A 27136-nucleotide genomic window follows, 5' to 3' on the forward strand; every position below is an offset into this window, starting at 1 on the left:
TTTCCTATTTTGCAAAGATAAGCAACAGCCTGACAAAGCCTTGATAGCAATGATTTCACATCCAATGATTTAGCTCTTTGGGGGAGAAAAAAAAAAATTATATATATATATATATACGGGGTGGTATCGGTATGGAATCGGTATCGGCCAATACTGCACAGCCAGGTATCGGTATCGGGGCCAAAAATGGTATCGGTGCAACACTAGTTCCAATATTTCCTGACTGTAGCTGACAGCCTACAATTACACCTAGATATCACATGCATATAGAACTACATGCGAAATGACAGACTCGGCGGCGTTAGTAAACAGCCAACATTTCAAAGCAGTAGACTTCTCAGAAAGGCTCTGTTGTAGTGAACCTTCCTAGCGAACCTAAGTAACTTTTAATCTAAAATAATCCTAAATCGGCAAAATATTGACTTGAAGCTATCTTTAAATGATGAAACAGTTGTAAACCTTTCACATGTCGAAAGTAGACAGAAGGGAACTAATGCAAAAACGGGAGCAATTTGAACAACTTTAACAGGTGACTCACATTAAATGACTTTCAAAAAGCAAAGGTTACAATGTTTTTTTTTTTTTTTGGGAAAGAAAAAACAAACATGAAAGGTAACACCAGTTACTTTGCCAAGTAAGTAATTACTCTTACATTCAGGTAACTGAGTTACTAACTCAATTACTTTTTGGGAGAAGTAATTTGTAACTATAATTAATTACTTTTTAAAAGAAAGATTAACAACACTGGTCATAAAGATGAAGTCTGCAGAATGAAAAGTGACGAAAGCGTAGATTTTATTCTGCCAATTTTTTGCCGAACACAATTTGCCCGCAACTATTGCTGATCACTTCCCAGAATTAGGAAAAAAATGTTCCTTGACTCAAAGATTCATTGGTAAAAGACATGATAGAAATTGCCAAAAAGTGCTACATACAATTATAACAAAAGTCACTGTTAAAATTTAGTAATCATGATGTAGCTGAAGATATTGTTTTTTGATTGCGCCAGGTTATATGTTACAATATTACCAATAAATTCATAGTATTTTAAAAATTGAGTTTTATTTTTGTTTCATATTGCCCGCCACATACAAAGTTGTAAGATCACCAATGGCGTACCGCACGCATGCTATTTTTAGACTGTGACGTCGCATCGTAAAGCGGAAGTAAAGCAGCAGTGGGACGTTATAGACCCGCCCTCGCATAAAAACAATGTTAATTCTGCTGCATTTCTCCGGTAATCTTTCAAAAACAGACATGCTGATCACACATTGCTTTTTTGGAACTTGTAGAAACGACTCTAGACATTACGACATATGAAGGATGTTTTCTTCATACGTGTACCGAAACCAAAAACTCGGAGGAAAAAATGTGAAAATTGGATCAACTTGCGCGGACTTTTAACGACAGCTTGGTGAATCCATTCACATTTCATATGCAGTAAACATTTTGTTGGGTTGGCGTGGTCTTTCAGAGGACAAAGAGGTAAGCCATTTTGATATTTTTGACTTATTTTTTAGAATGACGTTGTGCTGTGCTGCTTCTGTCTGACAATGAATGACCTGAAAAGAATTAAAATGGCATCTGACTGCCACTGTTACCTTATCTGTTGTAAAAAAAAAAAAAAAAAAAAAAAACTTTAGTAAGGGGTTAGTGTAAATAAATTGTAGAATTTTAATTTGCTATCAATGAAAAGATTAAAAGTGTTTATTTGCTGTCACTGAGTAGCATTTGCAATCGGTACACAAAACTAACAATATAAATTACCCCCAAGAACAGTCAGAGATGTAGGACAACCAGAGGATATAATATATAAGAAAGACAGGGCTGGTGGTAAAGGATAGGTTGTTGAAACTGGAGAATGTCAATTTCAGTCGCGTAATAAAAAGGTGTCGATAAAAAAGCTAAGGCTATGCTAAGGTCGGCTCGTTTTTTTCTTCTTTTTCAGCCCTCGACACCCAGGCCATCTCTTTCACTGAACATTTTTATGTTCTTCCACATCTTTGTATGTGAATTTGGCAGCAGAGACATCATTTTCAGAGAGAATTGGTAGGTTTAGCTCTGTAAACATATTCTTCGTACACGATTTACATTCATTTCCTATTGGGGACAAATCGTGGTGTGTCCTCCCTTAGCAACAGTAGCTAACGTCATGAATATTAATGAGCGGAAGTGACGTGTTGCTTGCGGTACGTCATTTGTAAGGGCATACGTCACTATTTGTAAGATTGCCAACGGCCTCGGGTTGTCAGGTATGTCAACATATGATTTTACAAAAAAGGATGTGCTTGGATGAGGGTGGATGAGATTTTTGCTGCAAACACTGAGGAATTTTCATGAACATGGACGGGCCTGTGGTGTATGGAATCAAAGGAGTGCTAAAATGAAAGAATAAATGAACGAATGAATAAAAAAAGTGAAAGTATATTTTGTAATTGAAAATCACAAATGGAAAAAACTGATAAAAGTAAACAGATCTTTTCCGGCAGGAAATAATGTGAATAAATGCTTAATTCCCTGAATTCCTTATAGTTATGGACGTAAAAGAGTCTCCATTCTTGGTTAAAAGCAAAAATACCGTGCAAATAGCATTAATATTTAATAAATATGTCAAAGGACAATGCTAGTCTGTCAGTCCATGTGGTGGCCGCCATATGTTAACAGAGCTTTTCCAGTGAAAATTCTTGTGCATAAATGCTTAAATCCCTGAATTCTTTATAGATATGGACGTAAAAGAGTCTCCATTCTTGGTCAAAAGCAAAAAAACGTGCAGGTAGCATTTATTTTACGTAAATATTGTGAAGTACAATGCTAATGCTGTAGCGGCTAATTTCTCCCAATGATTTTTTTCACAAGGTTTCAAAATGCATGCTTGGTACAAAAAATATAATAATTACCTTGAATCCTCGAACAAATCACTCCTGAAACAATCTTTCCTGTTTGCATGCGGTACAGCTTGTGTACTTTTTCAAACTAAATCCGGCGTTGGATCGCTGCATGTATTGCTGCGACTGACTGCGAATACTTGAAGGTGTGGCGCACTGAAGGTCGACTTTGACCCGTCAATATCATGATGAAGTCTATGCCTTATATTTAGGTGCATCTTATGTATGAAAAAAACATTTGCTCATTCATGGTGTGCCACAGAAGAAGCCTTATCGTCCGCAAATTACGATAGTGACATTGTTAAGGCTTTTTCATTTTCTCTATCTTTGCATTACAAAATTTTATTTCACTGTCTAACACGTCTTACTTTTGGCTACAGATATTAAGAAAAAAAATACCTGTGACATCTGAACAATAATTAAAGCAGTGATCGCAAACCGCTTGGGGGGCCAATTAAAACCTATAGGATTTAAAAAAAAAAAAAATATTGGTGGCATTAGTTCAGTCCTTTGCGTGTTTTGCTGTAATTTCTCTTCACCGCTTTATTTATTAATTACATTTTATTTTTTTATAATTACGCCTTTTACCATAGCTCAGGGGGTGTTTTTGACAAGTTTTCAAAAGGTTGTCGGCACGTTAATTTAAACATGTTTCCAGTATGACACCATGTGGAAGGAAAATACATCTTGTCACCCTGTTCCAGTCATGTCTCTCTCAAAACATTTTATGCAAGAAAGTTTGTTCAAATTAAATTAAGTAAACATTTTATGGGGGGAGGAAGCACATAGGGTTACTCAAGCATGTCTTATATATACAGAGAACTTTACATCTTGTTAAAAAATTACAACATAGGCTACGTTTACACCACAGAGCATGATGCCAAATCGTATTTCTTTACTTTTTTGGTGGGGGAGAGGATCTCGAATAAGCAGGAGAAAATGTTTGCATGTATGTACCGTATTTTTCCGGCTATAAGTCCACCTGAGTATAAGTCGCACCAGCCATAAAATGCCTAACGAAGAGGAAAAATGCATATATAAGTCGTTCTGAAGTATAAGTCGCATTTTGGGGGGAAAATTACTTGATAAAATCCAACACATAGAACAGATATGTCACCTTGAAAGGCAATCTAAAAAAAAAAATACAATCGAAAACAACATCCTGAATAAGTACAGTATGATAATGTTACATGATGCATGAACGACGAAATGCGAACGTGGCCGGTATGTTAACGTAACATAGCTATTAACAGCCATGTTTCTCTCTCGCTAACTCGCCCACTCAGAGCTTCTGGCGTGTGAGCGCTCTTCTTCACGTAAACAAGTGCAAGTGCGCCCCCACGTGGGCGTGAAAGCTCCACAAACTAAGAGCATGCATTTCAATAATAAAAAGTCAATAATACAATTGAACACACATTGCCAAAGGCAGAACGCGAACGTGGCCATAGCTATTAAGTTATTCAGATAACTATAGCACAAAGAACATGCTAACAAGTTTACCAAACCATCGGTGTCACTCCAAAACACCAGAATAACATGTGAAATGATATAATGTGTTAATAATTTCACACATAAGTCGCTCCAGAGTATAAGTTGCACCCCCAGCCAAACTTAAAAAAAACTGCGATTTATATTCCGAAAAATACGGTATGGAAGTACGTTTTTTGGGTGTGGCCGTTATTGTTGCAAAAATACGATACTTGCGGGCAACAGGCGGCAACAGAGGCTACGTTCAGACCATAGGGGTCTTTACCTAATTTCAGTTCGCTATCCGGATGAAATGCTGTTGGCAAATCCAAATAGAAGGTCTCGCCAAATGGATGAATCCCTTTCTTCTGTACAGGGCAGATGGCAGACAGATTGTTTGTCATTGTGTGGGGGTTTGCTGGTATCATCGTTGCTAAGTGTGTGGCCCATAGTAGGTGTGCAGCTTATGTTAAGTGGAAAAAATACACTGCCGCACTTTGTTGATGGAATTTTGAATGCACAATGGCATCATGACGAGATTGTAGAACCCATTCATCATTGCAACAATAAAGAAAAACTGAACATTTTAGAATCTCGCACCTGTGCTACAATCAGGCTGTCTAATCAGGTTCTTAATGTGCCACAGCTGTGAGGTGAATAGACTGTCACAGAATAAGAGAGAAATGTGCACTAAAACAGATTTAGACAGATTTGTGGACATTGTTCAAGGTAAATAGGACTTTTTGAGCATTTTAGTGTGTTTTTGGGCATCTAATTATATTTTGATCATTGCAAATCTTAAATTAAACAGCTGACTAAAAGAGTTGTGACTGCCATTGTGCATATAGTTTCATAAAAAGGCAGTTTAAAGTCTGCTCCTAAGTATAGCAAAGTTGTATCCCCTTTGGGTTGAATCTTGAACAAGGGGAGAGAATAATAACTTAAGTCTTTGCCCTACAGTTTGTTTTGGGGATTTTGTGAAGCACAAGCACATCTAAACTCTTTTCATACAGTGTTGACTCGATTTGTTTGTGTTTGTTTCCCATACTAATATGGGTCTAAATATGAAAGAATCCTGTAGGGGTGGTCTGAAAATTAAGTTAATTGTGTAAATTAACCACTGATTCATGTAAATTTATCTATGATTAGAAATGGTTAAGCCTACTCAAATTCTTCATTGTTGCAGCTGAGGTTTACAGTAGAATTTGACAATACAGTGATCCCTCATTTTTTATGGTTAATGGAGACTAGAACAAGCCACGATTAGTGAAAAACAGTGAATTACGCACCCCCCTCCCCTCCGCAAAAAAAAAATAAATTAAAAAAAAAATATATATATATATACATTAACTCATTCACTCCTGGCCATTTTCACCGGAGCACGGCCCTTCGCTCCTGGCCATTTTACTGGATTTTGACTGATTTTGCAAGGCCCACAGAAAATTCTGTTCTATTGCTATATAAACATGGAACCCACCAAATGAAAGATTAGACTCTCTTCTTTCAGCAGAAAAAAATTTGTTCATATCTTTTTCCATTCTTTAGAAATCAGCATTAGAAAATAGCTTAGTTTGAGCAATTTTCCAATTTCTGATGAAAGAAACAAAGAAATTGAGCTTTTTGTGAAAGCATACATTTCAAACATAACTTTGACTTTAACACAGGTATTTTTGGGTTATGTGACATCCCAAACATCTGAATAATGTTTTCGTTCTACAAAATAAAAAACAACAAGACAAATAGAGCTTTTGATCGCAAAGTAAGAATTTATTTACACATAACTATTAAACTGTTGAACTATTTGCGCACATAACAACGGGGAAGGCTATCGGCTGCTCCCGTGGCCAATCTGATGAGTCCGGATCAAGATCTGTCTCACTTTTTTCATCATCTTCCGGGTTTCCCGTACATATTAATTATTGGGGGGCACCGCCACACCAAAATAAAAGCCGCCACGCCGTGCAGAAGAGATGTTTAAAAAAAAAAAAAAAGTTTTAAATTTAAGGCTGTTTCAAACTAGCGGCAGCCTGGTGTGAAGGGTTCAGCGGCAACATATTCATTCTGTATTGTAATTTCCGTAATTCTGCGAGGCCCCCTTAAGACACGATCGGAGGAGGAGCTTTGACGTAGAGGGAAGCAAGATAGCGGTCGCATGTCACGGAAGCCCGCTGTGATTTTGTTAGTGTTTTTCTTTATTATTGTTGCCACAATAAAGTGGGTAAGCCAATTAGGGCTGCAGCTATGGATTATTTTAGTAGTCGATTAATCAATGAACCATTAGTTCGAATAATCGAGTAATCGGATAAGGAACATGAAAAATTAAATTACCTGAGCTGAGCCTAAAACGGTATAATAAATGAGGATCTATGTGCAACAAAAGAACAATTGGCTAACTTACATAGCAAAAGTCCACTAGTTTAAATGCTATAAACTAACCTTTTTTATAGTGCTCTTAAAAAATGGTTCAGACACATATTTCCACAAAAACAGGCTAAATATACCTATAAACTAAACAGAGGTTGCGCTAGACATTTTCGTTGTCTGTCATTTTGACTGACAGGGTCATAAAAATCCGGTCATAATCTATTTTTACCCGTCACTTAAATTTTTAAAATGATAATGATGACATATTCAATAGTATTTAGTTTTCATTCATTTTTAATTAATATTGTAACGCTTGCTTGGCGGCGAAAAATTAGACATGGAAGTCGTGGTATTTTTCTCCCTCTTTTTACTCTGCTTACCGCCAACAACACCAACAAAACAACAACTCCACCCCCAAAGAAAAAGAGGCAAGTATACAGACCCCAATCACCAACGTCACACAATGATCTTAATTGTGGTTGTCAGCCCAAAATCTTCTAAATATATATTAAATGCATCTTACCAGATATAAAATGACTACTACATAGTCTGTGGTGATCGTTTGGTGCCCAGATTTCTTGTCGATTTACAGCAGTCCATCTCGCTCTCCACTTCGGGTCTCTCAGAATACGGTAGAACTTCAAGTCTCTCCGTCTATCTTCTCTGTTACTGCAACCAACCACCACACACGCCTTCACCATTTTGATTATTAATGTTAACGAGCAGAAAAACACGCCGTAATAGGAGGCATGTACGTAGCGGTAATGTGTAAACACGACTAGCTGAGGGATAATATGGCGGCTCCAGTCAGGGGGGCGGAATTTTGACGTCATGTGATTGGGGTCTATACACAGGCGGCAATCTAGTCCACCAATTGGATGACGCGCTGGCACACCAGGTGCACCAATAAGAACCTTGCGTAGTTGTGTCAATCACGGTGCCGCCGCCAGACCCCGGTGACGCTACAATATTCTGACAGAATAGCCAACGACGTCATGCATTAAGAGAGACAATAGCTAATTAATATGCTCAATGCTCACTCGCCACCCTGTGGTCTGGGGTGTGAATTGCAACCTGTCAAAATGACGGACGGACTTCAGTTTTTTCCGTCACCGTTTTAAAAAACCGGTCAACGACGGAAAATATTCGGTTAACGCAACCCCTGAAACTAAATTACGAATGTATTTAAAAAAAAAAAAAAAAAAATTAGCTCAAACAAAAACTTAGCTTATGTTGATCTTAACAGGGAGCACTTGGATTCAGCCATATGAAATGAGGCAGACTAGAAGGCAGTGTATCCACCCAAATCAATAAAACTAAATGCAAACACTTTCAAAATAAACCATTACAACGCTGTTTAAATAAAACGAATACTCGAAGCAGCAAAATTTAATTCGAATCTTTTTTTGTAATTGAATGAGAGCTGTCCCGACTAGTCGACATAGTCGACGTCATCGATGACGTAAATCCGTCGACGAGCACAACATCCCGTCGACGGTTAATGAAGGGTTAAAAAAAATATATATGCGTGGAAAGTTCAGAATGTCGGATGCTCTGTATGCAAGCGGGGAAAGCAGCACAAAGCCAAAAAAAAGCGCACCAGAGTGTCCAAAACATTGACTTATTTCAAAGAAACAACGGAGGGTACACTCTTCTATTGCCAAGCTTGGCTGCACGTCGGCCGTGAATAAACACCTCAAGCGCCGTCACCGTTTGTAATTTTTTTTTTTTTCATGTTTTGTACACCAGAGGGTGCTGTCGCCTTACTGAATAATAATGTTTCATTGACAATGGGCCTATAAGTGCTATTAGTATTGTCCTTAATGCTAACTGAAAGGTTTATTTCATGTTATGGTTTATTTTATGGTAAAGAAAATTATATAAGGTTAAAAGGTCATAAATATATACAGTATATACAGTGATTGCACTCAAGGGACAGATTGTCAATGATAAGGTAATAAATTAAGGTAAAGGCAATTCATTGATATATAAATAAGGTTTAAAAGGAAAAAGGTGAAAAGTTTTTGTTAATTTCTAATTGTGTTGTTTTATTTGTGTGCACCATAGCTCTTACGGTGTGATTACATCAAGGATGGAATAAAAGTTGTAAACCATCAGTTTAAGAGACCACCTTTTCAATCGGGATGCTACACTAGTTAATTCTTTCAGCATTTGAACTCATTGTTTATTTGTGATTTATTATTATTTATGTGTTTATTTGTACTTTAATAAATAATTTAAGTGTTCCGATATGTTTTTTGTGAATTGATAAGCGTCAACAAAAATTTAATTGCTAAATTAGTAAACAAAAACATTTTTTTTTTTTTTTTTTAATTAATTATTAGATTAGTCGACTAATCGTAAAAATAGTCGGCTGACTAATCGGGAGAAAATTAGTCGTTTGGGACAGCCCTAAATTGAATACTCCAGTTAATCGATTAATCGTTTCAGCACTAAAGGCAATACAGACTCCTCTCCTTCTTCCCCCCCATCCGGGGCATTACAGTATTTTGGATCGGACTTTTCAGCGAAAGTAAGCAGTGGACGGCCGTCTTGGACGGAACGGCAAGTTTGAATGAAATTGCGCTGAGAGGTGGGGAGAGCACCGCAGCACTAATATCAACAACGCGTTCGATAGCAGAGGGGCAGGCGTACTTATTATATCTGCTACCAGGCTGTTTCGGCGGATGGATATACGCAATCACGGCTGACGAAACCTTGATAAATGCGCTCTTTTTATCCAAGTTTTGCAAGCCCTGGGACACTCGAAAAATGACTCTCATACTCTCCTTGCTGAGCTAATTGGTACCTCAATGTGCGTTTGTGTGGAAATGTAGTTCATGAACAACAACAAAAAATATTCACCTTCTCACCGAAACTAGTAAATTTCTTTACGCGACAATTACAATTTTCCCCTACTCCTTGAAATGGATCCATTACAAGGGCGTAGCAGGGCCGGCCCAGGCCATTTAGGGGCCCTAAGCAAAATAATGCCAAGGGGCCCATATCGTTGGCCCACCATTTCGTCACAGTGTACTGTGAAACCCATACATGCAATCCAACCTATATGTCCATATTTTGTATATTAATCAGATTTTGTTGCACTGCATTCTTCAAACTTCTCACCCCAAATGATTGTCAGTACTTATAGTAGATAACGCCAAACCTTTTTTCTAAAAGAGGAGAGAAAGAAGGATGAACTTTTATTTTTTAAGCTTGTAATCAAGTATCCAAACTCACAAAAGTCAAATAAAGAAAACTGTAGTAAACAAAATGGAATATAAATTAAACAATTGCCAGATTGCCCCCTATCTGCGCCCCCTAGTGGTCAGGGGCCCTAAGCAGCTGCATAGTCTGCGTATAGGCTGGGCCGGCCCTGGGGCGTAGGTTTGGTCTCAATATTGGTAAGGACGATATAACAGCATAACCTCCATGGACACTTTTTGCTGGGGCCAGGACATTAATAAAACCAAACTGATAGGTAAACGGGGGTCAGGGCTAAATTTCTCACCAATTTGAACCTAATTGTTTGATAGGTTAAATGATCAATGCAAAAATACATCTGTATTGACTTACCAACTTTCACACTGCAAATTTAGAACGTTTTAATACGATGATTTTTCTGAAATCTATTTGAATGATTTTCTCCATCTTGTTTTGAGTGTTAAAGACTAGTTAACAGATTAATGGTTCACATTATTCAATTTACTTTAGGTAAATATTACCATTTGTTCTTATTCACCCCATACATCTAAAGGCTGGTCATTATTCACCAAAATCAAGGGGGAAAATGCTTTCAAATAATGTTTTGATCAATATCACCTAATATATCACAAAAAAGCATTTTTTTTTTTTTTTTTTTTTTGCTTAAAATAAGTGTGTTAAAAATAGCTATCTGAAAGTAATCCTATTTCAATAAACCTGAGTAAAATTTACTTAAAGCACTGGCAGATAATTTTACTTATTTCTCGTAGATTGAAAACAAGGGAATTTAGTCATCTGCCAATCAAACGTGCGTTTGAGGGGGAAAAAATGGTGTCAGTCTAAGTCTGGACATAATGAAATTAATTCACTTAATAATGGTAGCGTCAATTCTATCCTTACAAAATATGTGAAGTCAATCTAAATGACCTTATAACTGAACTCATTATATAATGCAAAAAGGTTGCTTAAATTTGGTGGGGACAATTTGAGCATCCTGAAAAGTTCCTAGTGTTATGTCCCTAACGTTCCTATGCAAACCTATGCCATTGGTCCATTAACAGAAGTACTATTATTGTTGTGTTAATGTAGTATATATTAGGGCCAAATAAAAGGAAAAAGAAGGACTACGAAATGTAAGTCATCCTATTGCTACGAGAATAAAACAGTCGTATTATTACATAGGGTAATATAACTGCAATCAGCTACGCATTTTACGTACATGAACCGTAGCTGAGAGCTACGGCATTAGCCTGGTTCATGAAATATTTCAAATAGATCTTTGTTATGGTTCTTTTTGGGAAACAAAATGTGAAAAAAAAAATGTTATGATATAATGCAATCTTGCCATGGCATGACAAGATGAGGCAGTCCGACTCCGATGCAGCCCACCATCGCAGCTTAAAAAAATCCTAGGGGAAACACTGATCTTCATCATCTTCATTGTTGGTTTCAACCTCGGGCTGAGTAACGCAACGTGACCTCCGCAGAACACGTTGTGGCCGTCACTGTCTGTCTCATCAAGATAGATTTTTTTGAATCCTTCTTTGACGATGGTTTTGTTTTTTCAAAACACTCCTCCATTGTCGTTTGCCTTTTTTTTTTTTTTTCGATCGTTCTCCACATTTTTCTCAAATTCTCACGTGTCTTCACAAGATCCCTCCAACTTCCGTTTCCCGATTTTTTTTCTTCACTTCCTTTCTTGGCCTGACATGAGTTCTTACCAAATGCGCTACTGGCCTCCAGTGGCCAGTTTTATTTTTTTAAGGCTGTCAAACGATTAAAATTTTTAATCGAGTTAATTACAGCTTAAACATTAATTAATCGTAATTAATCGCCATTCAAACCATCTATAAAATATGCCATATTTTTCTGTAAATTATTGTTGGAATGGAAAGATAAGACACAAGATGGATATATACATTCGACATATGGTACATAAGTACTGTATTTGTTTTTTATAACAATAAATCAACAAGATGGCATTAACATTATTAACATTCTCTTAAAGTGATCCATGGATAGAAAGACTTGTAGTTCTTAAAAGATAAATGTTAGTACAAGTTATAGACATTTTATATTAAAACCCATCTTAATGTTTTCGTTTTATTAAAATGTGTAAAATTTTCAATCAAAAAATAACCTAGTAGCTAGCCATTGTTGATTTCAATAATTGCCCCATGCTCACTCATGGTACTAACCCATAAAATCAGTTGGACCCAAGCGCCAGCAGAGGGCGCCAAACACCAAAAAACAAGACACAAACGGGCATTACACTGTACTGTCATTTTAATCTGTTTTAGCGGGGCATGTGCGTTAATTGCGTCAAATATTTTAACGTGATTAATTAAAAAATTAATTACCGCCCGTTAACGCGATAATTTTGACAGCCCTAATGTTTTTTTAAATGGGTTTTGAGCTTTGTGCATTGTATCTTAGATACATAGGAACCTATAGATACCTCTTGTAAAAAAAAAAAATTTAAAAAAAAAATAAAATAAAAAAACGCAAAAGACATATAAATATGTTTTTGGGACACTGAAGCAATTAAAAATAGAACGTATTTATATGTTTTTGGGAGCAAATGAGAATGTATTTATTGTGTGTGAGGGTGTGTTCAGTATATTCAGATTTAACATTAGAAAGAGATACATTTAAGACATGTTTTTTTCACTCTTTTTTCTTGAAGTAAAGAAAAGCAGCAGGAGGCAGAGTTAGACTACATGATTGGATTGGGACAGCTCATTTGTATTATTTTTTTAATTGAAAAAAAAAAAAAAAAAAATCAGTGATAGACTGAGGCCGCAAAGTTTGAAGCGCGAACTAGCGAGGATCACTGTATTGGGTGCATATTCACCTTTAGAGGCTGACAGTCACACCGGCGTCATCTGAGAGGAAAAAAAAAAAAAGATACCTAGTAAGGGCAACATTTTCGGTAAACATTTTTTTTTTTTTTTTGCGTGGTATAGAGAGGCAAAAATTTTTTTTTTTTTTTTTTTTTTTTTTTTTTAATATATGGCCAAAATAGGCTCAGGGCTTTAAGGGTTTGAGCTCTTATTTGGAATATGAATGCAAAACTAAAAATATGTTTGATTTTATGTTTAAAAAAAAAAGCATTGTTATTGTGTCAATGAGGTGAAGCGAAGACAACAAAATACAAAACAACTCTGCTCCAAAATAAAATGTGAAACATGTTTTTCTATCAAATGGCATCCATGTGTCCCTGTCTGAATGATATGCACTACTTCCTTCTACTGTTCTCCCATTCTGTACAAGGCCTGAGAGGGTTGCTTGAATACAACTTTAATCTGCATCTTCCTCCTTCTAGTCTGTCTTGTGCTCTAAGCCTTGACTGGTCGGCAGCCAGTGACTGCTGATGCTTGTTAGCTCCTTCCCTCTCTTGACTCTATAATGTGTTACATCACTATTCAGTTGCCAGGGAGAGTGTGAACTAGAGGAGTGATACAGGATAAACATCTGACGGCAGAGACATAGTCTATGCTAAATGCTGATTAGGCTGAAAGAACAAGAAAACACATTCCCTCGAGAAGCACTTGGTTCAGACAAAGGGTAAAACGGCAGAAACAAGATGCTGTGGACAGGCACTAATGCAATGATGTCTGAAAGATTTCAAAGATAAGCAATGGGTAATTCAGAGACTATTTGTCGAGCCCCTCGCCATTGCTGAGGATGCAAAGTGGCACCTCTAAAACGCCAGCACCAATTTCCATATTTTGGTGCGGAAGACTGGAGCTCTCTCCCTAGAAACTTTTTTTTTTTTTTTTTTTTTGTAGCTGTAGGAGGAATTTATTATCACTCACAGTTGAAAAAATCACATTTGTAAATGTGGGTGGAGAGTTGTAAAACTACTTCAACTCATGTGAGAAATCATATCAGTGTGTGTGTTTAAAGATGCTAATTATATAAATGCCTTTGAAGTCTTTGTTTCAAGAGGTAGAAGTAAAATATAATAGTTGCAACTGTGGAATTAGGCCCAAATACTATAAAAGATAATGATTTTAGAAAGATGTCATAATTTATAGTTGTTTTTAGCGTCATCACCATTTTCACTGGTTAAAAGTCGAGTGTGTTCTATCTGCAAGTCATGTCTTCGAAAATGTTAGAAAGTTCAAACTATGGATAGTAAGTAAGGTTCAGTAATGTTTTGTCACAGTCCGACATGCAAACTCCAGACTAACCCCAAATTCACACCACTTGAGGCTGCGACGAGACTGGCTGCGTCCACGACGTCGTAGGCATTCGCAAGCACCAAATTACAATTGCTCCCGCCTGAGGAATCGTCTACGACGTGCCGCAGATAGTCGTAGGCTTGACATAGAAGTCTATTTTTTTCCGATGCCGTAGCCGGACCGCATGAAGTTACAACAATACCACCGTGCTGGAAAGGGCATTTAGTACCGATACAAAATAAAACTACCGGTTTCCTTTCAAAATAAAGCACTTCTGTCAACGAAGATCACTGTTATTATATTCACATAGAGCTGAAATGTTCTGTAAAGCTATTTTGTTTTCCATACTTTTCATTATCGTGAACATAAAATATTTATTTTTCTCATGAGCTTGTAATGTCCTCATGCAGAAAAAAGACAAACTCAGTCGATAATTCATATTTTATCATTTGTGTCGTGATAAAACAACAACAAAAACAAATGTTGCATTCTCATGAGAGCCCTCATGATTTCTTCAGTCTGATTGCCGCAAACATTCATAGCACAAACACAACCAGTAGAAATTGACCTGAGATGTATTCGTAGCCGTCATGCAACCGTGTGGTAGCCGCAGGCGGTGTCAATTCGGGGTAACCCTATGGTTTTGGAACTGCGAGGCCACTGTGTTTAGTCAGCTAACCTTTTGCCCATGCCAAAACATGTATTATGCAAGTGTGCATCAACTTCTGAGATGGTTAAGTTTCAAGCTAGAGTCAGTAATAAATGAATCTCTAGTAATGCTGTAAGACAGCAAAGAGACATAGGCTAGGTTCAGACCGCAGGTCTTAATGCACAATTACGATTTTTCGTTATATCTAGTCTTTTGGCGAGACCGTTCAGACTGCCTTCTTCCATTAAGCCCGTTCTAGTATTATGCATGCATACAAGCTCGCAGTCCATCATGCATTGAGCAAACTGACTGGAATTCCCAGAAGCATCAAAATACGTAAATGACTACACATTATGGTTCTACGTTTTTCTAGGGTGACCATATTTTAATTACCAAAGAAAAGGACATAAATAACAGACATCAATAAGTCCTGTTTACTCCTATATTCATATAGGGTATATACATAATTTATATGTATGGATTAAACACATGCATGCCCACACACACATACGTATGGTCAAAGGTATGTAAGCAATGCTGACATATTATGCTACACTCATTTGGTGCAAAGAAAGAAAACCGGGCATTCTTGGGCTCATCCAATGTTCTTTTATTTATCTTTTTCATAACTCTGGTCAAGCCCACCTTCAAGACTTCACGTGGGAGGAGGCCCAAGTTCAAGCCAGGCGCTAACGGTAGTGCACAGCTCTGTCTCTGAAGTCCTCTCTCCCTCTCTCACTTTTTGATGACGTAATTGCTGCACAAATTCCGATTCAGGAGACTTGTGAGTTCAGACCACCACCACATTTTGAGAAATGTGGCTTAAAGCAGATATAAAACCACATGTGAAAGTGTCCTAGATTTGATCTGAAATGTTTCGCTTCCATGCGACTCGGCCCTTTCAGACTGTCAAGAAAGTGTCTCACTCGAGTTGGATGAACGTGGAAAAATCGGAATTGGGTCACTTCAGTCTGTGGTGTGAACATAGAGGTTATGTTGTTTAAGCTGTTGGAAAGCTTTGTTTTTCCAGATCCAAATGTTGATTCATATTATCTTCAAAACTGAAAAGAAAAAGAGGAACCTTACAACAAAATGTACATCCTAAATCACAATTTCATCATATTTTCGTACATTTCTTCCATCCAATCACTCTCCTCAATATGAAACACATAAGGGTTAGTGATACATGAGTGGGCTTGTAGTGCCCTACTATGCGAGAGCACCACAATCCCAGTGACAACCTTCATTGTTGGCTGCGAGAGTGCCGAAGAGCAAAACAGCAGAAATTTCATTCATCTGGCCTCCCTCCTGTGAAAACATCTATTCAGAAGATGGACTCAGTTGTCAACAATAAGTCTGTTGATATATTTTGAGTGCTCATAATATCAGCTATTACTATCAATACAACAATTGTGCACTGATTCTCATAACTGCCAACTGAATATGTTATTAAACTGCTTCTCTGTATCCCTTAGATTACTTCTGCAGCGATGCAGTCAACAACAATACCACAACATCGGCAATTATTTTCATTTTGATTTTTTTCCGACTAACTGTTTTCAGTATCTGGACTGTCTTCAGGGTTTTGTCCTTAAACATGTACACATGAAAGATTTTTAACATCTTAGCAGTTTATCAATGTGAGAGACCCCACACATGCCAATAAAATAAATAATGTGCTGTATTGTTATTCTTATATTGCAGGGGTCACCAACTCTGGTCCTCAAGGGCATCTATCCAGTCTGTTTTTCATGTCTCCTTCTTTGAAAACACCTGAATCATATGATCAACTCATTAGCAAACTCTCCAGAAGTCTGATAATGATCCTGACTATTTGATTCAGTTGTGTTGGAGGAGGGAGATATGGTAAACAGACTGGATAGGTGCCCTCGAGGACCAGAGTTGGTGACCCTTGTTTTAGTGTGTGTGGTACCGTCCATACAAAGCATTTAAACATCACTCAATCAACAATCAAGTGTTTCCACTCAAAACCAGAAGTCTGATGTGTGACAGTGCATAACAAACGTAGGAAAAACAAGCACAAGTGTGCTCCAGCACACTACAATTGTGCACATGCCCTTTAATGCCTAACATGTAACAAACAGGCAACACAGGCAACAATAAGTCCACAACTTATTAATCAGCCCTGATATAAGGAAATATCCCATATTACATAGCCACTAATTTTCAAGACGATCAGTTCACGAATGATGGGGGAGTAGGACTTCAAAGTTTCAACAAGATGAACAACATCTACTTGAGTGGCGCATTGACAAGCCTGCAACCTGTGTAAAAAAAAAAAGGGGGGGGGGGGTTTAATATTGATTGAGCGAGTTTTATTTCCAACAGTAATTAAAAAAGAAATACACGAACAAGAGAAGAAAAACAATATCACAACAGTCAGCCACATTCATGAAATATACCAAATAGTTAATGGTGTTCTGATTTATTTCTTTACCAAAATTACTTCATAACCTCCATAAAAGTTAAGCTTCTACAAAAGAGTGGATGGCCTGTGTTCTATAGGTGTTGAGACTAACAAAATTGATTTTCTTTTAATTGGTTGTGAACTATTTAACATAGCAGTTTGTTAGAAAGCAAACTAGGAAATTTATTTATGCTGATTTGAAGGGCTTCTGTATGGTGGCTTATAAGTGTCAGATACTTTGAAAATTTCAATTTTTTTTTCAACCAGTGGAGATCACTGTATGTTGTTAGCTGCTAACGTTAGCCAGTCAGACTGTGTAACTGTGTGCCTACTTCATGTAAGTCTGACTGGCGATCTCTACTGGATAACTACTTTTGTAAAGTCAATGGCACAAAGCGATATCTACCAGTGTGAGTGTACTTCCATTTTAAGTCTACTTCCATTGTAAGTCAACATTTCAGTAGGGGTCCTTCTGCATTTGTGTTGTGGCTTTTTTAATTTGTCTTTTTCACTTTTGTGAAGTGAAATGAAAAAGGCTTGACATTTACCAGCTATCGTACTACTCCGTTACAGATCTAATCAAAAAAATTTCAGGATCACAAGGTGACATTTGATTACATGTGGTAGCACCTACCTTTTCAAGGCAAAACATTGATTGGGGTTCTGACAATTATTGGCAATTCAGACATGTCATAAGGGAACGTATTGATGGTTTTGTAAACCAAACCATATTACAGCTTTTAGCCTCCGGGACTTGGCACATCCTATTGTCCTTCATGGATACCGTGATAGTCTGTGGGAGACCTCACAAGGACTTGAAAAAATCTTGCTAAAAATGGCTGAAATCCCATGACGCACAATGTTGTGGGTACACGGAGCCACTGTGGCCGCTGGGAAAATCGTGTAAACATAGCCGAACATTGCTAAGTGTGCCTTGGATATTTGTGTGCGTGGCAAGACTGGACAGGCATTCTATCCCATCAGCCTTTAGGCAGAGGAATTGTTTGGGCACAAAGGGCAGAAAAGCTTCACCATGTCACTATTCTTGTGACAGACAGCAAGAGTGACAGCGGGGATGAGTGAGTCAGTGTGCTGCACGCTGCTCTACCATGCACCAATATTTCTGTTTATTTTTGTCTTCGAGCAGGCAACAAATAAGCTGAAATAACAATTGCAATCATTCTCAACTTACATCAATTTGGGTCAAGTAATAAACCACCATTATATGGCATTGTAAAGAATGATCACAAAACCTGTAATACAAGTACTGTTTATTGCAATAGAAATCAATCACAGTCATTTCTATACATACAATGTCAGCACATATACACAGTGTGGTAATTTGTCACATAGCAGTTATGGCCATCTCATATACTGTATACCGTATGTGTGAGTGTATGACTGTGGTTATACAATTCACATATGGGTTATGTCTTTATGTTGAATTGCATAATTAATTCATTGTGTTGTCACATTGAAATATTCCTCTTCTGGAAGAAAGTGAGATAAAACACAAGAAACTGTGATTCAAGCGTATAGTGTAAAACACTCCGGTTCCGCTCTGAGACCCCCAATTCAGCCAAATTTCAAAACTGTCCTTTATGCATGTGTGCTACATCATTAGAAAGCTTAAAATCTCAATTTTCTGGGGAAGGAAAATTTTTAACAGGAGGGCATTTAAAAAATAAATGTTTAAACAGCGAAACCCCAATTGGTGGTGAGAGCATGAGAGTGCATAATTGAAGACTTGTACTTACCTCTTTTCGATCCGAAAACTCCGTGTAGCATGTATCACTGAGTGTCAAGACACAGCTGTGAATGGCAACAGCCCGATTTTGTGGGGATTTTATGGGTGAAACATGGTAATATAACAACGGTCGCCATGCAGAAATCGTAGACATCAAGGAGTGGTCGAGATTTTCTTTTTCATATATTTACCCAAAATATAAAACTCGGGGACCGGAGGGTGTGTTCCAATTATAGAGGGATCACACTCCTCAGCCTCCCCGGTAAAGTCTATTCAGGGGTGCTGGAGAGGAGGGTCCGTCGGGAAGTCGAATCTCGGATTCAGGAGGAGCAGTGTGGTTTTCGTCCCGGCCGTGGAACAGTGGACCAGCTCTACATCCTCGGCAGGGTCCTCGAGGGTGCATGGGAGTTCGCCCAACCAGTCCACATGTGTTTTGTGGATTTGGAGAAGGCGTTCGACCGTGTGCCTAGGGAAGTCCTGTGGAGGGTGCTCCGGGAGTACGGGGTACCGAGCCCCTTGGTAAGGGCTGTTCGGTCCCTGTACGACCGGTGTCAGAGTCTGGTCCGCATTGCCGGCAGTAAGTCGAATTCGTTCCCAGTGAGGATTGGACTCCGCCAAGGCTGCCCTTTGTCACCGATTCTGTTCATAATTTTTTATGGACAGAATTTCTAGGCGCAGCCGAAGCGTTGAGGCTGTCCGGTTTGGTGGCCTCAGCATTGCATCTCTGCTTTTTGCAGATGATGTGGTGCTGTTGGCTTCATCAAGCCGTGACCTCCAACTCTCACTGGGGCGGTTCGCGGCCGAGTGCGAGAGAAGCGGTTGGGATGAAGATCAGCACCTCCAAATCCGAGACCATGGTCCTCAGCCGGAAAAGGGTGGAGTGCCCTCTCCGGGTCGGGGATGAGATCCTGCCCCAAGTGGAGGAGTTCAAGTATCTTGGGGTCTTGTTCACGAGTGAGGGTAGGAGGGAGCGGGAGATTGACAGGTGGATCGGTGCAGCGTCTGCAGTGATGCGGACTCTGCGCCGGTCCGTTGTGGTGAAGAAGGAGCTGAGCCAAAAGGCGAAGCTCTCGATTTACCGGTCGATCTACGTTCCTACCCTCACCTATGGTCACGAGCTGTGGGTCGTGACCGAAAGAACAAGATCCTGGATACAAACGGCTGAAATGAGTTTCCTCCGCAGGGTGTCCGGGCTCTCCTTTAGAGATAGGGTGAGAAGCTCGGTCATCCGGGAGGGGCTTGGTGTCGAGCCGCTACTCCTCCGCGTTGAGAGGAGCCAGTTGAGGTGGCTTGGGCATCTGGTTCGGATGCCTCCTGGACGCCTCCCTGGAGAAGTGTTCCGGGCATGTCCCACCGGCAGGAGGCCCCGGGGTCGACCCAGGACACGCTGGAGAGACTATGTCGCTCGGCTGGCCTGGGAACGCCTTGGAATCCCGCCGGAGGAGCTGGCTGAAGTGGCTGGGGAGAGGGAAGTCTGGGCTTCCCTGCTAAAGCTGCTGCCCCCGCGACCCGACCCCGGACTAAGCGGAAGATAATGGATGGATGGATGGATATATTTACCCTTTTAAATGTTTTTTTTTTGTTTGTTTGTTTCAATTTTTCTTTGTTTGGATCGATTAATTATCATCTAAAATGTCAGGAAAAATGCGACAGTAACAAAAAAAAAATACAATTAAGCGATAGTTATGAGGTAGGTAAATATCAGACCTCAATTAATGATTCTAAACTAAAAATGATGGATATTTCGAATAATACATATAATTACTTCTTTTTATGGCTTGGTTGTAACAAAACTGGTGTCTTTAAACGGGAGTTTCCAGGGTAATACCGACAAATTAAAAATAGTTCGGGGCTTAGTTCGCCATGGCAGCATATAGAGATATTGTTCTATGAACCACAACAGTTCTTTTGGCTTAAAATACAGCAGTTTATTTTAAAGATGGCTGCAATAGCAGAAACTGCTTTTTCAGCCTTGTCTGTGTGTTTTTTTTTTTTTTTTTGTTTTTTGTTTTTTTAATAGAAAAAAAAAAGAAAAAAAAAAAAATTAAAAACCACATATTTCAGTCTACCTATCAACTGAATTCTCAAATTGGACATAAAAAATTATATTTAAAAAACAACTTGCAAAGTTTGTTTACATATATAATACTGTAGTTTGTTTTTCCTCCACCCATCACTTTGACATGTTCTATAAAATACAATTGCAACAATTCACATATAACAAACATCTCACATAATTTCAATTATTCCCGAGAATTCATAAATGATCACATGACGCAACTATCCTGCTTGATCCACTTTCATTATGGTTTGATTTGAAGTTCATCTCATGTTCACAGCCAGCTGCTTTTGGACAGCGTTTGATTGTCAGAGCTGTGATCTTTGAACAGTAATCACTGCTTAACACAACATGCTTTCTAATGCTGAAGAGATTTAAGGGCCTCTCTAGTGCGACTTTAAAAAGATACTCTGCAGGAAATATCCTGGAAAAAAATGATTCAATATTGATTTTAGGCTTTTTTTTCTCATTTTGGAACGTTCACATATTAATTGGGAGGTGCAAGTGCCAGAATGAATAAGCTTTTCTTCCGAGAAATCTATTGAACTTGATCTATTCTGTTATTTTTAGGCACTTTTGATCAATTTGAAAAGCTAAGTAACATACAGTGGGGCAAATAAGTATTAAGTCAACCACTAATTGTGCAAGTTCTCCCACTTGAAAATATTAGAGAGGCCTTTAATTGTCAACATGGGTAAACCTCAACAATGAGAGACAGAATGTGGAAAAAAAACCCCACAAAATCACATTGTTTGATTTTTAAAAAATTAATTTGCAAATCAGGGTGGAAAATAAGTATTTGGTCAATACCAAAAGTTAATCTCAATACTTTCTTATGTACCCTTTGTTGGCAATAACGGAGGCCAAACATTTTCTGTAACTCTTCACAAGCTTTTCACACACTGTTGCTGGTATTTTGGCCCATTCCTCCATGCAGATCTCCTCTAGAGCAATGGTGTTTTGGGGCTGTCATTGGGCAACACGGACTTTCAACTCCCTCCACAGATTTTCTATGGGGTTGAGATTTGGAGATCGGCTAGGCCACTCCAGGACCTTGAAATGCTTCTTACGAAGCCACTCCTTTGTTGCCCTGGCTGTGTGTTTGGGATCATTGTCATGCTGAGAGACCCAGCCACATCTCATCTTCAATGCCCTTGCTGATGGAAGGAGATTTTCACTCAAAATCTCTCGATACATGGCCCCATTCATTCTTTCCTTTACACAGATCAGTCGTCCTGGTCCCTTTGCAGAAAAACAGCCCCAAAGCATGATGTTTCCACCCCCATGCTTCGCAGTGGGTATGGTGTTCTTCGGATGCAATTCAGTATTCTTTCTCCTCCAAACACGAGAACCTGTGTTTCTACCAAAAAGTTCTATTTTGGTTTCATCTGACCATAACACATTCGCCCAGTTCTCTCAGTGGTCTTGTATGTCTTCCATTTTCAAATAATTGCTCCCATTGTTGATTTCATTACACCAAGTGTTTTACCTATTGCAGATTCAGTGTTCCCAGCCTGGTGCAGGTCTACAATTTTGTCTCTGGTGTCCTTCGACAGCTCTTTGGTCTTGGCCATAGTGGAGTTTGGAGTGTGACTGACTGAGGTTGTGGACAGGTGTCTTTTATACCGATAATGAGTTAAAACAGGTGCCATTAATACAGGTAATGAGTGGAGCCTCTTTAAACCTCGTTAGACCTCGTTAGAAGAAGTTAGACCTCTTTGACAGCCAGAAATCTTGCTTGTTTGTAGGTGACCAAATACTTATTTTCCACTCTAATTTGGAAATAAATTCTTTAAACATCAAACAACGTGATTTTCTGTTTTGTTTTTTTTTTCCCCACATTCTGTCTCTCGTGGTTGAGGTTTACCCATGTTTACAATTACAGGCCTCTCTAATCTTTTCAAGTAGGAAAACTTGAACAATTGGTGGTTGACTAAATACTTGCCCCACTGTATCTGTTGATACTTTTTACCACTCAGTCTTTCTGAAGTAGGACTATCTCTTCTCATTTCCTTGCTTTGAGTATGAACTTCAATATGCACCCACCTTGTTTAGCAACCTTGCTGTATGTATTGCATGCTCATGTTTCTCAAAAAGCTTTTGCAAAGATGATGACACATAAGCATTTGCTCTTACCGAGTTAAAGGCTGTTTGTATGGATGGTTTGTTGTGAATATATGCAGGTTATGATATTGCCATCACATTGTACAATCTTTTATTCACGATCAAACTACTGATTGAGCATAATGTTGGAATGCTGATGTTTCTGTGTGTATGATTGCTTGATTGTATGATTGTTTGACAGGTCCATAAGTAACCTTTTGGCAGATTTAAGTATATTTTTGTCTGCTTTCTGAACTATGAAAATTTCTAACAATTAATTCATTTCACTTTTTCAGCTGAAGCCAATGCAAGTTATAATTCTGAGTTGACTAAACTTGACAGGGAAATTCTTTGTTGTTTGAGTGCTTTGCCTATGGGGTTGAATGTTTGTCCCTCCTCAGTTAACCCGCCTTACTCTCTCTGTCAACGAAGTGGCACATCAAGAAGAAGATAGTGCATGATGACGGATGAAAATGAAAGGTGGAGTCATACACTTACAGCTTTTAAGAATGTCACGCACACAGAAATCAGAAAATATAGCAGCAGGGCTGAGTCCATAACACAGTGTGGGGCAACATTGTGTGTTGCTGCATCTTAAACTGATGCATTTTTCCCTTAAGAGACCATCTTGTGCATTCGAAAGTGGAAAATATTCTTGAAACCAATGCTCAATGTCATCATGGCCGATTGTTTTTGGCTTGTAGGCAGTTGCTACAGTGATGGGGTCAAATAAGATGGGAATAGTCAGTCCAATTCCCCCTCCAAGCTTGACTGTAAGTGCTTGTGGATAGGAAGCTGTAGAGTGACCTCTATATCTCATCAGAGCTTGTTTTTTGTGAGGACAAGTAATTTGTGCAAATGATAGTAAATATCACCATAAATGAATGCTAGAAGTGGGCAAAATATCAATTTCTAGCTATATAATAACAGAGGAGGTGAAGATGGATGGAATGAGGTGATAGACTTAAAGAGCATACGACACCAGAAAAAAAGTCTTAAATGGCATTATTATGTGAATTAGAATCATATTTTGAGACGATTCGACCATATACAACAATTTAGCAAAGCGCAGATGACGAGAAATTAGTCTTTTAATCTGCCGGTTAGCCACGCCTACAATTATAGGGCTTTAGCGTCCCCAACAGGTGGATGACGTCAGCGGTAGACTAGGCTCATCGGTTTTACTATTCAGCCCATTGAGGGGGAATTGTTCAGAACGAGGAAAACGAGACGAAGAGAGCTGCAAAATGTCATTGTTTCAGTCTCTCTACTCCCAATATTTTTACAGGATATTCTTTTTATCCAAGTATTTTCCCCAATAGCTATATAAATGGCTTGAGAAGGACCAGTCAGCCCGTCGAGGGGGAACTATTCACAATGAGGAAAACGCGACGATGAGAGCGGCAAAATGTCATTGTTTCTGTCTCTTTACTTCTATATTTTTACAGGATATTCTTTTTATCCAAGTATTTTTCCCCAATAGCTATATAAATGGCTTGAGAAGGACCAGTCAGCCCGTCGAGGGGGAACTATTCACAATGAGGAAAACGCGACGAAGAGAGCGGCAAAATGTCATTGTTTCTGTCTCTTTACTTCAATATTTTTACAGGATATTCTTTTTACCCAAGTACTTTCCCCAATTGCTAAATAAATGGCATGGTCATGACAAATAACTTGTGCTAAATGGAATATAAAATAATAAAAATCCATTTATTCAAGACGACATGGCAAAATTACACCATAATGGTCAAAACAGTCGACTTTACCTTTACTGTCACACCTGCCGAACGTTATTTTATGACACCAAAATCGGACATATGTCATTTCCCTTCCCCGGCTTCGGAGAATGTAAACAGACCAGAAGGAGTGACAGCTAGCCGACATGCTAACCCGAACTGAGGGATGTTTCAAAGTCTTCGAAGTGGAAAATCACACATAACTAGCCTGGATTATTTGACATGACGACCCGGTTGTCGAGTTTCTTTGCGGATCGGCAAACCGCCCGGTGGAGAGCAATTTACAATTCGTTCCCTGGAGGAGGGTGGCTGGAATTGTTGTGTAGCTAACGTGCTAACAGCTAACTGCTAATGAGCGTGAGGATAGCTTTTTACATGCCTATCAATGATCAAACGTAAGTAGTCCTTTATTTAAAGGAATTTTATAGTGTTTACTTTGTAATCACTGTATTCGTATTTGACATAATACAAAACAAGATGTTTACTCACTTCCTTGTAAGTCCAATGGTCCCACAGTAAATATCCACGGTGAATGGGAACCTTTTGAAACTCCAAAAAGGCGCATACGCCTCTCCCGCATACAGAATGATTTTTCTGCAGCCGTTTGGCTGGCGTGATGCAAAAAATAAAAGTATTAATCCGCAAAATGAGCTGAATCCTTCGTCCTCATACACAACAGTACACTGTAGCGTGAAGAGGACGTCTTCTACCGTACACGTCACAGCGCCCTCCTCCTCAATGCGAGACCGAAGCCGGAAGTCACTCATTTTCCTGGCGCGGGATTCAAAAAACTAAATAAATATAGCGATCGCTTCCACACACATCCAAGCGGTCCATATCATTCAGGAGCATAAAATACCGCGTGTATTATGAAATAAACATGCTTTTTCGTGTCACAAGCACTTTAAGGAGGTAAAAAAATATATGTTCATGTAATGCCTGATTGAGTTTTTAATACACATATGGAAGCCAAAATGCCAATTAATTTTTGTTAAAACAAGTCTACAAAACTCTTTTTCTTACATCATGTTTTGCTAGGCCAGTGCATCAGTGAAGAGCTGCTGTGATGAAAATTGCAATTAGTGTTAACAACGTCATTAAGCAAAGAGCACTTGGTGTGTCTTACCATTCGTTCTCGGCACCCCGTCTCACATAGTTGAACAAAGTCTACGAAATAGCCCTCCTTATAACACAGTAGCAAGATGTTGTACATCTGCTTCTCACTAGCAGAGAAGTACTACTAGTGAAGTGATGTGTTGATCATTTCATATAAGGCTTAAGCATAAATGTTACTCTCTGAATAAATAGCTTACAACAATGTGGCAACACTGCCTAAGTCAAAAGTACAGCACTCTTAAATAGACGAAAATAGGCAAAATTGTTGTACTTTTGTTATCTTATTTTAACATTTTCCTTGTCGTTTCAAGTCTGGCAGGTTTGCTTGCCACTGCTGGCACTGTGACGATTGCCTGAGGCTGTAACAGACACCAACTGCAGGGGCATGACCCTCAGCAAGTGCCCCCTGCCCAGCAAGGCGGATCGGAGCTTCTGTCAAAACAGCAGTGTGGCTGCAAACCCCAAGCTGTGAATGTCAGTTGGCCTTGTCTGAAAAGCAACAAATGGCAGCTGAAGGTCGACTTCGAAAGGCTACTCAAATTCACAGAAAGCATCCACAGCCTTGTGTAATCCAGGGCCAACAGAAAACCCAGATCAACAGGCGGGCCCTGTTGGCGGGCTTCCCCCTAATCTGCTTCATCTTCCCATGCGAACAACTAATCCTTTTATTTGTACTGTTGTGAAACAGAGACGGGATCATGCAGCTTCCTGTCAGCTACTTCGATCACTTTCCATGTTGACTGTCTTGTCTTGTATAGATTTGAGCAGCAAATGTATTCAAATAGACATTGCATTTTAATTATTACAGCAATATTTTTTCTTGCTCGCCAGAAATACAAATTACTGTTTCACCCATAGACTTCAATAGATGACCAATCCATTTGGAGTGGAAGAGTTGGAAGAAAATATTTGAAATCACTCCAGTTTTCTTTGTGACTGAGAAAGACTGGCACACAACTATGACTCTACTTTCTTGAACTTTGCTCCACTCTCCCAAATTTTGACAAAAATAATTTGGAACTTTTATCTAATTGGAATGTATGACTCGTTTCATTGATTCTTGCACATTGAGTATACTTTTTACGCGTAGCTTTGATTTACATACTAGTATATTCTATTGCTGCTAAATACGGTACTGTAATTAATAACAATCAATGCATACACTACAACAAGATTTTTTTTTCAACTTGC

The 27136-nt window shown here is 38.7% G+C and overlaps 1 long non-coding RNA gene across 1 annotated transcript; it reads left to right on the forward strand.

The window, feature by feature from the left end:
• Positions 1 to 4997: 4997 nt before the first annotated feature.
• Positions 4998 to 27136, forward strand: LOC130924229 (uncharacterized). Its single transcript, XR_009064848.1, has 4 exons — positions 4998 to 5081; positions 15397 to 15451; positions 23495 to 23573; positions 26257 to 27136. It is a non-coding gene; the product is annotated as an uncharacterized LOC130924229 (long non-coding RNA).

This window comes from Corythoichthys intestinalis, chromosome 11, assembly GCF_030265065.1.
Source record: "Corythoichthys intestinalis isolate RoL2023-P3 chromosome 11, ASM3026506v1, whole genome shotgun sequence".
Taxonomy (NCBI): domain Eukaryota; kingdom Metazoa; phylum Chordata; class Actinopteri; order Syngnathiformes; family Syngnathidae; genus Corythoichthys; species Corythoichthys intestinalis.